This window comes from Telmatherina bonti (assembly GCF_933228915.1).
Source record: "Telmatherina bonti genome assembly, chromosome: 20".
In the NCBI taxonomy this organism is placed as follows: domain Eukaryota; kingdom Metazoa; phylum Chordata; class Actinopteri; order Atheriniformes; family Telmatherinidae; genus Telmatherina; species Telmatherina bonti.
In genome coordinates, this window is record NC_136618.1 from 31,953,168 (window position 1) to 31,966,360 (window position 13,193).

Below are 13,193 nucleotides of genomic sequence, written 5' to 3' on the forward strand. Positions count from 1 at the left end.
CATGGTACCCCTCACCTGTTCTCAGGACTTGATCTAAATATTGAGAGTCAGAAAGCAACATACTTTAAAACTGCGATCAAACAATGTTGCTGTTGATATTTTTCAACAACAGAATTAGATCTGAGTGACTTTTGGGAATGGCTTCAGTGTTGATCTTCTGAAAGTGTAATACATTAACATGGTTTAGTTTTCCTTTTCTTTTTTATAATATGAAGAGTTTCTTCTTTCAGACAAAGGTGGAAGATGTTAGTTTTACCTTGACATGTTTGGACTAGGGTCTGAAGTCCTCCTCAGATGTTGTCTATCAGCTGGAATTCAGAACGGGGGCAACCTGACAGACCTGACGGATCCACCATGTTGATCGCACCCCACGCTGCTCGGGGGGCTCTGGAGGAGATAGTTCCCAGTTTGTGAGAGTATGAAAGTTGATGGTGTCACAAGCCCACATTTCTATGACTACCTTGATCCATATTTAATGCTTGTTTGTCTCCGATCTGATGATGTGTGTGTTGTCCTGGTCCATGATGGATATTACGTTTAGAATGGGTCGATATGGCCGATTTTAATTATTTGTGTGCTTTTTCTTTTAGAGTTCTTGTGAGCAGTCCTGCTGTTTACTGATCACACAGCTGGGAATAACGGCTGATGAATGATACATAACTGTGTCTTAATCAATGTTAGGATTTAAGGAAGTAACACAAGACCAAAGAGGTGACTAAGGCTTTCCAATGTGGACTATCTAAAGATGGCTGCAGAAATGAAGTACTGGAGTAAAGACATGTCATAAAGGTCAGTCACAACTAACGTATAAGGATGCTTTGGTTGCTGTGATGGAAAATGTCACTTTTACACAGATAATTATGCTAAAACATAACTAACTGCATAACTGACTGAACATTAAGGGGACTCAGGTTTTCAGTAAAGCACCCGGCTTAATGCTCCCTCAAAGACTGCAATTGATCTGGTTAGAAATCTGATTTAGCACGTCCCAGATTTCTGTCTTTGCCAAAGATGGCAGTCTTCTCCTGCTGCTTCAATAATCTGACCCTCTTCATTTCCCTCTGAATCAATGTTGGTTAGGAGAGCTGGGGCCGATGGCCAGTATGGACTGGAAATAGAGACTTCATGTACATCCAGACTGCTAAAAGATAAATCCAGCTCCAAATATTCCAAGTCAAATACTGCTTCTTCTTTGATGCTGACGTCTGTACCATACAAGCCACTGGCATCCTGTCTACGTCCTGTATGCTGCTGTAACTATAATAAGTAGAGACAAGATCAATGACCGTCATGTTAACCTCTTCTTAACCATCACTTATTCGCTACGCTCACTAACCAATCTGACTTTGGCACACTCGGGTCCTGCATACAGATATTACATCAAGCTAGAAAGTTCCTGAAAAAATTTGCATAGGTGCCAGCGAGTACAACTACTACTTGCTTAGATTTCATACATGTAAATCAGTTATAACTCACCCAGTTAGGGTCAGGGTTACGCGACTGGTTGGTATCATGATAGAACCATAAAGAGTGTAAGAGGGTGCTGGTGGGGAAGGAGGGGGGGATTGCAGCAGACACTGACATGTAGAAACACCTACAATGTGATATCTGGAGTGAGTGAATGTGAGGGAGATAAGATCAGAGAGGAGGTGATTGTGTGTATGGACCATTCTCAGCTTTCGTTTCTGATCACGTTGGCGATGTTTGTGGGTTGCAAACAGATCAACAAAGCAGGCATGCTGCTACCAGCTAAATAAAACAGTATGTATATATAGAATACATGTAATGGCACGTTGGCACTGTGCCTTGGATGTTCCAATCAACTTTGCAGTAATGGGATTTCGTTTTCCAGACTGCCGGCTTGAGCTGAATGTGGGGCTAATGGGTTGCCACAAAATTATCTCAATCTTTCCAAAGTAAAGAAGCCTTTACTGAGTCCTTCTGGAGACACGCCGGATGTCTGGGAGGTTTGGGGACTCTATAGCTGCCGGTCCAGTGTGGGTCTCCAGCAAGGTGGTAACATTAGCTGTGTTTACATGGAGCACTTTTTATTCGATCAAATGTTCAATCCGACTAATCTGCATCTTATAAACACGTCAGCTTCAGTCAGAAAGACTTTTTCATCCAAACGAGGAAGTGGTTTCAATCTTATCAGGGTCAGAGAAGAAGAAAAATATAAAAATATTGTCACTCATTCTGGTTCTTTTGTGACGTATGTTGTTTCTGTGCATTTTCTAACCTCATAGGGGTCACATGATGTGAAGAGTTTCAGGGAGGACTTGAAAATGACTGTCAAGAGAAAAGGACTGTAGCAGATACAATGCTTATGTCATAAACTGGAAGAGTTTGGGATTATTGGGCGTTTGGATGGTCAAAAGGTTCAAAATAAAAAAGAAAGGTTTCTTTCTTCAGAACTCGTAAGCATTGCATGTCACAAACATTACAGTTATGTAAATGTTAATCCATGTAAATGCGACTAATCCGATCATTTTATGTAGCGTTCATGTTAACATGTCAGCTGGAAAGCTGGAAATATTTGTCCATGTAAACGTCGCTACTGTCTCCATGTGTCTCTTGTCACTGGGCTTGTCCTATCTGATGTTAAGACCACTATTGTGATTGCGACTGACAGACTCTTTGTAAAGCTTTTTTCTTTTTTTCTATTCAAACTCTGCTAAAGAAAGGAAGGGGTAAATGATTTTATCTTCATAGTTTCCCCTGAGACACAATGTCAGACAAGGGGGCAGTTTTCCACTGTTGAGTAACCTTCTGCTCGCTTGTGTTTCCTCCTCAGGCTATCATTCATGATCCAGTGGCCAGGCAGAGTATTATTACCAGGAGCTGGTACTGCTCTTCTTCTCTCTGAACCCTGCCACCTGGAAGAAATAGATAGGCTATGCCCTCCTCGCAGGGTGCTTACAGATATTATCCACCATTGTTTCTATTGACAGTTAGGAAGATTAGAGGCCTTCAACTTCATTACTCAACATATATGCAGGCTCTGTGTCTTCCTAAAGACCACTGATACTGTCGCATTCAAGCCACACTGATACATATTCACATTATCTGTTTGTATAAATGAATGTTGTACAAAAGGTTATGCGCAGCATTTGTGCATTAGCTACGATATTTCCAGCAGCATAAGAGGTCAGTACACTTGTGCAGTCTGCACATTCATTTATCTGGTTTTAGTCAAATTTCAGTTTCAACAGGAAACAATGGATTAAATGCATCTACTTAACTAAAGTTATTAGAACAAAGTTATTGTTGAGACAGCAGCAACAACAGAGAAAACCAGACTTTTCCTTTTCCTGATCACTTCTCCCAGTTTGTCCAGAGGTGTTCCTAAATGTTCCCTTTTCCCCGGACCCTCCTCCTAGTGGGACGTGCCCTGAACACTTCATCGGGGTGTCCAGAAGGCCTCCTAACCTGATGTGACCAACACTGAATTAACATATTTATTTCTCACCACAGATCATTTAGTTACTGAGTGACTAACAGTTTGGCTGGAACGTAAAGCGTGCATGTTTTTATTATCTTATCTACGACTAAACCGGAAGGACCACCAGCCTATACCTTCCTACCGACCTACTATCTTATCCATCACAAACTAACCATCATATTTGGGTTGCATAAACATATCTCTCCGAGCACCAGTGTAATCACAAGTTTGGCATTTGATTTTTATAACACAAATACTGTTTTATGACACTTATTTAAAACTTCTTCTGGAAATGGTACTGCTATGAGGAATTTTATTTTTAAAATTTTACATCATTTAACCATTTTATTATTTAAAGTTGCAAATATTGACCTAAAGGAATTTCCATTGGTGCAAATGCAGCTGCTGCCCACTCAGATACATCTGCTGGCTAAAACATAAATCATTGGAGCAGCCACGATGGCAAATGTCTAAAAAAGACAGCTGCTGTTTAACTGGTTGGTATAAAGACACAGCCAGGCCTAAAAACTGTGAAGGAGGGAATGTAGACAGAATTTCTGACACGTACGGAAATTTCCTGTGAAGTATGATGCATGGAGAGTGTGTGAGAAAGAGAACGAGAGAAAAAATGACAACACAGAATCACTAAAGTCTGTTATAAACCAAAAAAAGAGTGGATTGCTCATTAAATGCATCCTGCTCCTCTAAATGACTATATACTACTGTATCTATGGAGGTGTGTGTGTGTTATACCAATATTACATGCAGAACTGACCCTGGCCTGCTCGTTGGCATCGCTATGACAACAGAGACAATCTAACCATAGACTGTATGTAAAAAGATGGGCGGAGCCTCCGTGAGGTCACCCGTAGGTTTCTGAAAAGGTGAACTGAAGCTCGGTAGGCGGTTCCTACCATCACCATCTGGGCAGGGGCATGCGTGTCGTCTCGCCCAGAAAATACAAATATGGGCAAAGAGGTGGAGCTGAGAGGGGGGCTGTGAGCGTCATGGTGGATGATTGACATCGAGCTGTTAACCAGCTGTTAACCAGTTAAAAACCGCAGCTGCCTGTAGCTAAAAGCTAACCGAGCTAACCCGGAGATAACAGGAGCTAACCAGCTAACGGAGGTAAGCGGGCTAAAGCTAAGTCATGTTATTAACCGGCTAAAAACCGTGGTTGTTCTACGTTCTTCTGACTTGAAGCGGGAGATTGTTACCGTCAATCAAAAGAACACGCCCCTAAATATGCCAAACTTCGAGATTAAATCACTTTTAAATGGGCGAGTTAGAAAAAAATTCACTCCCCCCACAGTTGTTATGAAGGTAAACCTGACCTATTAAACCTAAAATGGATTTTTTGTACCAGACTGTAAACATGTTTATTTCTGCTGTAAACATGTTTATTTCTGCTGTAAACATGTTTATTTCTGCTGTAAACATGTTTATCTGCTGTAAACATGTTTATTCCTGCTGTAAACATGTTTATCTGCTGTAAACATGTTTATTCCTGCTGTGAAGTTGGTCTTTTTAACATGGGAGTCTATGGGGATTTGCTCTGTTTTGCAGCCCCTAGTGGATGAAGGGGGAACTGCAGTTTTATGCACTTCCGCATAGGCTTCACTTTTAACCGCCGGAGGTTGCCGCTTGTAACTAACCCACAATTTCCTCCACGGCTGGCAATTCACACCGGGAGCTTGTCCAACATGGAGCGGTTGGAGTTTGCAAAACTTGATCCATGAGATCACAAGCTCAGATGGGAGGGGGCAGTTTGGCAGTGAATAGATTATAGAAATGATCTTTTCAAACATGCAAATGAAACAATCCCAGAGTCAGAGGATTTCATTTAAACTGGTCTGATTGGATAAAAAACCAACAAAAAACACACCTTGTTTTAAAAATACTTCATAGCCAGAAAAGTCATGTTGTCTGCATTCATCGTTGCACTCATGGAACTAGGATTTCCTAAGAGATGTTCAAACATTTGTGCTTTAGTTTTCCTAAGAAATCATACGAATCATTTGTGAGAGAAGTTGAGAGTGATTTCTGCTTGCCCTGGCATCCACACAGATCTCTCTCTGTGAGTGGAATCTCCCAACCCAGCTCATTGGTCTCTGGGTCGTCTGTCCAAGGTACTTACAGCAGCATCTTAGGCTTTTTATGTTGCATGTGGCGCATGTCAGACCTGACGAGGAGGGCCTGTCCGTTTCTGCCTTCAGGCATTGATTTCTACTGTGTAATCCTGTTGGCTTGCCAGTTTTCTGTACTTCATTTTTGTCAGATTTTTCTGCCAAATCTCGCTGACCTCCTGTGTCATCCCTAGTTTTCCCTGTTAAAAATTAATTGCCTTTGGACTGTAAAACTTGGCTTGGGTCTCATTTTTAAAAGAATCCCTGCAGCTTTCAGATGGTTGTAAAGATGAAAATGTTAACGCCGCAGTGTGATCTAACTGTTTGCCGTATGTGGTGCTGGAGTTAATTTACTTCAGCTTTATTCTCTCTTGTTGACATTTATGGTGTCATGAAAATACACTTGTCTTGTCTTGCACATCAGTAAAAACAATTTAGAGCAAAGCTGACCAGGAAAACATGACAAAAAGGTGTTGTATGTAAGAACTTTGACTTTCTTTAAATTTTTATTCAGTATCTTGTTAAAGTCAACATTTTCTTTCCTATTGCATCATTTATGACCAAATATATGCACCACAACAGCACAGCAATCAGCATTTCTTTCTCTTTGTCAAACAAACGATCACGAGAAAATCACAAAATATCATAAGAAAACATACTAATACATATGAGGTGGCAAACAGGAGGACCACACATTGTATTGTCATAGTAGATGGATCATTCATTGTGCACATTCCTGGAGCTTTTGTAGCCCTGCAGCATCCTGAAGCTGAGAATCTGCATTTCACAGCCCTGTGTTCCAACTTGGAGCTTCAAGCGACGGCGACATTTTATTTACAGCATGCAGCAACTTACATCTGGAAACTCTGGACACGCATCATGGTGGATTCTACCAAAAATACCCTTAACAGGGCAACCAACCAACCAACGGGGGGAAAGAGAGAAAGGCAGAGAGCATGAATATGACAAGGGTCACCATCAGACTGACTTTTACCGGTTTAAGATGTCTCAGAAAAGAGACAGGATGACGTCACTGTATAAAGTTGTCCTCAAAAGAGGGGAAAAAAAATACAGCTGTCACTGAGATAAGGTAATATTCATAAAAATAAAAGTTAGAAGTGGGACTTGAACATGTTAATAAAGAGTAATAATTACAGAAAATTAATGCATTAAAAAGTGAACACAATAAAGTGTGGAATGCTTGTCAGTGCACAACTTCCTGATTCACCAATGCTCCCAGTAAAGCAAAGTCTAGTACAGCTCAGTTTTTGGCACCATATTTAGCGGTTTTTCAGAGCCTGCTGGTGACTCTGAAAGAAAAGCGACTGTCAACAAGACCAGGTAAGTTCAATCACTGTTATATCCCTCCGCTGAAACAAGTTTCCTCTCCCTTAGAGATCGAGAGGAACCAGTTGAGGTGGCCCGGGCATCTGGTCAGGATGCCTCCTGGACCTCCCTGGCGAGGTGTTCCAGGCACGTTCCTCTGGGAGGAGACCCGGGGAAGACCCAGGACACGCTGGAGGGATTATTTCTCTCGGCTGGTCTGGGAACGCCTCGGGATCCCCCCCGCAGAGTTGGCAAATGTGGCTGGGGAGAGGGAAGTCTGGGCTTCCCTGCTTAGGCTGCTGCCCCCGCGACCCGACCGCAGATAAGCAGCAGAAGATGGATGGATGGATGGATGAAGCGTGTTGATGAAAACACGTAAAAAGTTAACAGTACTGTAATGTGGACTCTTGGAGGACAGCTGGAGGTGTTTGGTAAAGTATTTGACACTTTATCTGTTTAGTTTTCTGTTTTACAGTTTTGAATTGAAATATAATTAAATGTAAGATTTAAGAGCTGAGTTTACATGTTAATGTCTGATTTAGTCATCCACTAATATCCATTCATTCATTATCTGCCAGCCAAGTCCGATCAAAGGTCGCGGGGAGCTGGAGCCTATCCCAGCAGCCTTTGGGCAAGAGGCGGGGGACACCCTGGGCAGGTTGCCAGTCCATCGCAGGGCCAACACAAAGAGAATGCACTGGGAGAAGGACCACTGTTTGAGACCCCACCCCCCCAACCAAGGATCAAACCAGTGACCTTCTTGTATGAGGCCACAGTGCTAACCGCTACTCCACCATGCAGCCCCACCAAAATCCATTTCAATTAAAAAAATGTTGCTTTTTGGAGAAAGTTTTCAATGAACGAGTGGATTTTTCCACCAGCCTCGGCACTGATGTAAACGTAAAAGAAATCTTCTGGTTAAATAGAAATATTTCACAAAACAAGCACTTAAACATGATAAACTCATGTAGTTAACATCACTCGTGAGCTCATACTTTGTTGAGCAATCACATGAGGCGTTCACTGAAGTCAGGTGTTTTCTGTAAGTCTCAGACTTCTAGACCTGCAGATGGTATCATGTTGGTCAGCACAGTGCTCTTGGTGGTCCAGGACAGCTTTTGTTGTGTGTATTATTACTTTTTCAGATATTTGAGTGGCTCTTTGGGAGCTTTGCGTTTTCTTTAACCCTTTATGGGACAAGTTACTTTTTTAGATCACTTTGTTTTCTTTCATATTCAGCATGAAACTATTTATTTTGTTAATGTAACAACAGAATGGAAGTCTTGGTGCCAGAAGGCCAATTTTAGGTTAAAATGTCTAATTTCAAGGTATTTCATTGAGTGCCCTCTGAAGGGTTAACAGAAAAGTATGAATTCATTTGTAAATGCCTTTTTAGCTTTTCTTTGACAGCATCTATTTGCACATGCAGACCTGCAGGACTGACTTCTGACTGGAGGTGAATGTTGGCTGATGCTGTCTGATAATTGCAGCAGGACACGTCAACAGCCTTAACCAGGAATAAAACAATATTTTTATACCTGTATTCCACAAAGACAACAAACAATAAGGGGGGGGGGGGGGGGGGGGGGGGGGGGTAGTGCAATAACCTTTAGCTTCTGCTGTCAGAAACAAAGCTTTAGTGGATTTCTGCTGAATGGCAATCACATTGCTTTCCCCCTCTTTCCTCACACACACACACACACACACACACACACACACACACACACACATACAGCGCAGCTCTCCAGGTAACATGAAAGGCCTGGCACATACAGAGACATTTTAGGGCCCTCATCTATCTCCCATGGCCAGGAGCTCAAACGCTTAGCAAATGTCAACAGAAAATAATGCACACACAAAGGCAATCTTATTTGTTCAAGAATCGCTCTAGGTCACTGCAACTCAAGCAGGCAGAGGGAGAAGAGCCACCGACACCGCCCTCCAAAGACTGCATCTTTTTGTTTCTTTCTCCTCGTCTTTCCAACCAGCTTCTGCTTCGTCGCAGCTGTTTTCCAGCCGAACCCTCGGCTGCTCAGCGTTTCCTCCCGCTTCGCCCATCCTTCTGAGCCTCCATCCGTCACTCGCCTCCACCTTTCCCTTCCTCCAATGATAAGTTCATTTCTGAATGTTTTGATGAGTTTATTCCTCCCCATTACATATATTGCTATTGCACAGCAAGTAGCCAATCAACTAAAACATTCGGTCTATTATTGCAGCAGATGAGCTGCAATATAAAAAATGGCGAATGGCGCGCCTCTGAGGGGCTTTCATTTGAATGATTGCCTCTCCACGTTGCTTCATCTCTCTTTCTCATTGAATTTATTTGTCCCCGTCTGAGAATTCAAAGCACCGCCCAAATGTTACCTTTGTTTGTGTCCTACGTTTATAACCACACAGGGAAAACTAAACAAAATCCTCCATAATGAAGATTTTTTCCTTAATTTTGTCCCACATTAACATAAGAAATGATGCAGTGATGTGATGCCAGTCGGTGGAGTTGTGCTTTTTCCTGATCTCAGCATCAGTTCCTAAACTAAACGTTTAAACAGGAGTAAAAGTCAAACTGGAGAAAGCTTTGTTTACATTTCTGTATCAATGGCCATTAATTCCAGCAGTTAAAAAACAATATTCTCGCTCTTGTCGAGTTTAGGTCAAATGTGTTTCTGTTTGTAAAAACTGATGATCTTTGGACCACCCTGCAGCTACTGCTGCAGCATAGGTTTGTCTTTTGTCCAGCAGGGACAACAGCAGCTTAACTTTCAACCACAGCGCAGATCTAGAAGAAAAAAAAATCACATTAAAGATGATTTTCTGTCAGGGAAGTTGTGAATTTCTATGATTTTGCCAACAAACTTTAACTTTTTATACAGATTTTATTTCAGACTAATTTAAAATAAAGTTTTTGACGGGCCAAGGCAGCGTCTGTCTGCTCAGACATGTGATGCAGCTGCTGTGTCAACGGTCGATTTTATGACATAACCAGTCCTGCTGACTGTGAGGGAGGGGCTGAGAACAGAATATCCCACATGTAGACACACCTACAGTATGATGTATGATGTGTGTGAACAAGAGAATGAGAGAAGAGGAACACTGACGTGTGTGTGTGTGTGTGTGTGTGTGTGTGTGTGTGTATACAGACACTGAACGACAACACTGAGTCATTGAAGTCCATTATAAACCTATAAACACTGTGGCTTGATCATTAAATGCATCATAATCCTCTGCATCACGATGTGTTACTGTACCTGAGATGAGAGCATAACAATAAACATCAGTTTACATCCATTTATCCATGTATATGTATATTAATCATTTGTCCAATGGACCAATTACGGTCATCCAAAATGCAAACATTGTTACAACTTTTTATAAAACACACTTTTGTTTTGAAAATGGCCGTTTTTGACATTTTGAGTTTTCCTGGTGCACAAGCGGCAACCTCCAGCAGTTAAAAGTGAAGCCTATGCGGAAGTACATAAAACTGCAGTTCCCCCTTCATCCACTAGGGGCTGCAAAACGGAGCAAATCCCCATAGACTCCCATGTTAAAAAGACCAACTTCACAGCAGAAATAAACATGTTTACAGCAGGAATAGACATGTTTACAGTCTGCTACAAAAATCCATTTTAGGTGTAATAGGTCAGGTTTACCTTCATGACAACTGTGGGGGGAGTGAATTTTTTTCTAACTCACCCGTTTCAAAGTAATTTAATCTTGAAGTTCGACATATTTAGGGGCGTGTCCTTTTGATTGACAGGTACCCAATCTCCCGCTTCAAGTAAGAAGAACGTAGAACAACCGCGGTTTTTAGCCAGTTAACAACGTGACTTAGCTTTAGCCCGCTTACCTCCATTAGCTGGTTAGCTCCTGTTATCTCCGGGTTAGCTCGGTTAGCTCTTAGCTACAGAAAGTTCAGAGTTCGCTCGATGTCAATCATCCACCATGACGCTCACGGCTGAGCGTCTCAGCTCCACCTCTTTGCCCATATTTGTATTTTCTGGGCGAGACAATGTGCATGCCTCTGCCAAGATGGTGATGGCAGAAACCGCCCCCCGAGCTTCAATTCAGCTCTTCAGAAACCTATGGGTGACGTCACGGAGGCTCCGTCCATCTCTTTATATACAGTCTATGCTGGTACGTCATTTTTTCATTTATTAGTAGTTGCTCTTTGTATTATAAACTGATAAATAAAACTATCTGAGATCAAGAATAAAAATTATAAATGACCTTCTGGTTGATTTTAAGTTGATTTTGACATGGAAAACAAATTACTTTTTAATGACCTGTGATCTTATTTCATATCAACTTAAATCTAAACCACATGAACTGAACGTAAGATATCAGCAAACATCGATCAGCCCTCCATTAAATCAATATAATGTTGTACTGGGACCAAACTGGTGATTTACAGCACCAGTGCATGATTCCAGTCTTACACACCATGCTGCTGCTGCTAGCTGTAGTTGCTATGATGACAGGGCTGGCTTTGCCGTTGCTATGACGACAGACATTCTGTACCTGCTGAGTCACTCTGAAACTGAGATGGAAACGTGAGAATAACAAGATTGCAGAGAAAACACAAAACTATTTAATATTTTATAGTGTCACTTCACAGCAATGTCATGGAGACCTTCTAACCTCACTGGTCAGTTATACATCATACACATCAGACATTCAGAAACCTCAAGATGCTTTCAGCAAATGTTGGAAAACTTCTATATTTTATAGCATTAGAAAGTGAGAAAACTACAACCACAGAAAACTAAAACAAGATTTTCTACTCCCGAGACGTGCAATAAAACCGTGTAATGCACGGATCACAGTTGTTAAATCCACTTACACCATGCTCCCACACAGTGAACATTTCAGAAATGTTTATGTTTTTACAAAACTTGCTAAAGTACAGAAACTATTTTATGTTTGCCTCAATGTACCTTGTATACCAAACAAGCCTGTGAAGTGTTTTTCTCTCATTCACCTGATAAAACCAGCTGATCTGGGCCGCTGATTACTGCGCTGCTGAAGCCTGTAGCGGAGGGATATAAATGTGATTCAACTCTACGTGTGCGTATATAGATTCAAGATTCAATCTAATGGAAACTTGATTTACAGACAGGTTCTTTAAAAGTCACACAATAAATCCACTCACAACAACCAGAATTTAAACTGTTTCAAAAAAATTTTTAAAAATTTAAAAAGAATTTAAAAAATAAATAATTAAAATTTTAAATAAATTAAATGCTTCAATGTTATAAAAACACAATGAGAGATAGTTGGAAAAAAACACATAAAAGGGAGTAAAGTTCATTCATTCATTTTCCTAACCACTTAATCCAATTCAGGGTCGCATGGAAGCTGGAGCCTATCCCAGCAGTCTCTGGGCGAAAGGCAGGGTACACCCTGGACAGCTCGCCAGTCAATCGCACGGCGGGAGTAAAGTTATCTGAGCCTATTTAAAAATGTTATGGCACAAGGAACAAAGGAATTTTTAAATGTTAGTCCTCAATCTTGGGTTCTAAATCTGAGACCAGAGGGAAGCAGTATTTGTGTAAAGCAGGCGTGTCAAACTCCAGTCCTGGAGGGCGAGTATCCGGCAGATTTTTGTTGTTTTCCTCCTCCAACACAGCTGATTTTAATCAAATGGATCCAGAAGCTTCTCGTCAACTGGTTTATTAATTTTGATCAGGTGTGTTGGAGCATGGAGACAACAAAAACCTGCAGGATACCGGCCCTCGAGGACTGGAGTTTGACACTTGTGGTATAAAGGGTGGTTCTGGTTTCCCACAATGCATCTAGCCTTCCTCACTACCCGCTGCCCATACACAGCAGGCGGTGAGGACAATGGGAGGCCACCTTCACCACCCTGTTTGGCTCGGTGGAGTCTTTTATTGTGACACCTCCAAACCAAGACATAAAAGACAATGTAAAAATAGAGTCAATAAAAGACTAATAGAAAAGAGACATCTTTTTATTTCCTCCACATTAAAAAGCCGTAGCTTCCTAAGGAAGTACAGGTGTTGATGGCTCTTTGTCGTCACTGCTTCCACATTTGTGTCAAAATTCAATTTGTCATCTAAAACCATACCAAGATGTGAAAATAATGCGGCTAGTTGGCGTTAGAAATCTCACTGACTGTCACGGCGTTCTGCGCTGTACAAGAATACGGCGAAGTTGTGGCTCCTTTGAGGCGCCTTATTGTACAACCCAATTCCAATCCACCATGGTGCAGCAATATGTAGTGATATTTACATTACATACAAGGTTTTTCCCCAAAGAGTGTACTCTGGTTGCCAGCTCTG